This window comes from Arachis duranensis, chromosome 10 (assembly GCF_000817695.3).
Source record: "Arachis duranensis cultivar V14167 chromosome 10, aradu.V14167.gnm2.J7QH, whole genome shotgun sequence".
Lineage (NCBI taxonomy): Eukaryota > Viridiplantae > Streptophyta > Magnoliopsida > Fabales > Fabaceae > Arachis > Arachis duranensis.
The window spans coordinates 82,356,014-82,357,284 of NC_029781.3; the positions used below are offsets into that span (position 1 = coordinate 82,356,014).

General features: G+C 42.5%; 1 non-coding gene across 1 annotated transcript; it reads right to left on the bottom strand.

Moving 5' to 3' along the window:
* Positions 1 to 902: 902 nt before the first annotated feature.
* On the bottom strand, positions 903 to 1,006 carry LOC127743261 (small nucleolar RNA R71). The gene has a single exon (XR_008004655.1). It is a non-coding gene; the product is annotated as a small nucleolar RNA R71 (small nucleolar RNA).
* Positions 1,007 to 1,271: the final 265 nt, after the last annotated feature.

Below are 1,271 nucleotides of genomic sequence, written 5' to 3' on the forward strand. Positions count from 1 at the left end.
TGCCGATCGTGCAATTTCCTAAAATCGTAGCATCAAGTTTATGGCGCCGTTGCCGGGGATTGGTTTTCGATTGACAATTCTCAAATTGGAGGTTAACTAGATTGAGCATTTTTCTTGTTTTGTTAATTCCGTTCAAGTTACTTGTTGAATTTTAATTTCTGCACTCTGTTACTTGCTTTCTTTCTTTATGCCTTTAAATTCAAGCAACTAACTCACTGACCTACTAACTATTTGAATTAATTCCTCAATTACTCTAACCATACTCTTCCTTTAACCAAGAGTATTTCACTTGTTTGTTGCCTGTGCTGTGTTCTTGTATGACAGGTAGGAGAGGAGAGACATCAACTCCTCCATATACCGAACCAGAGAGGACCCTTCATAAACTTAGAAGGGAAGCAAGAAGGAAGAGAGTACTGGGAGAAGAAGAATCTGAAGGAGAATCTGAGGAGAATTTTGAGGAAGCTCTAGATCTCAACATGGATAGAGAAGTTCACAACCATGAGAGAGCTGATGGAAACAATGCCATTCCCGAGAGGAGGGTTCTTGGTTCATACATAAACCCAACCTCTGGGAATTGTGGTAGCAGCATTCAGAAACCACCCATTCAGGCCAACAATTTTGAACTCAAACCACAGCTAATCTCATTGGTGGAGGATCATTGTTCATTTGGTGGGAGTGCTAATGAAGATCCAAACCAACATCTCACAAAATTTCTGAGAATTTGCGACACTGTGAAGTCCAATGGAGTCCAGGAAGATGCCTATAAACTGCTCTTGTTCCCATTTTCACTTAGGGACAAGGCAGCTAAGTGGCTGGAATCATTCCCAAGGGGGAGCCTAACAACCTGGGATGAGGTGGAAAGCAAGTTTCTGGCACGTTTCTACCCCCCACAAAAGATCAATAGGCTTCGATCTGAGGTTCAGACTTTTAGACAACAGGATGGTGAGACTCTCTATGAGGCATGGGAGAGGTTCAAAGAGTTGACAAGGAAATGCCCACCAAACATGTTCCCTGACTGGGTGCAATTGCATATTTTCTATGATGGACTTTCTTATGAATCAAGGAAGGCTGTAGACCATTCATCAGGAGGTTCATTGAATAGGAAGAAGACTGTGGAGGAAGCCATTGAAGTGATTGAGACAGTGGCTGAGAATGAGTACTACTATGCTTCAGAGAGACACAACACTAAGGGAGTTATAGAGCTGAACCATGTTGATACAATTCTAGCCCAAAACAAGATGTTTGCCAAGCAACTAGCAGAGCTCACCAGG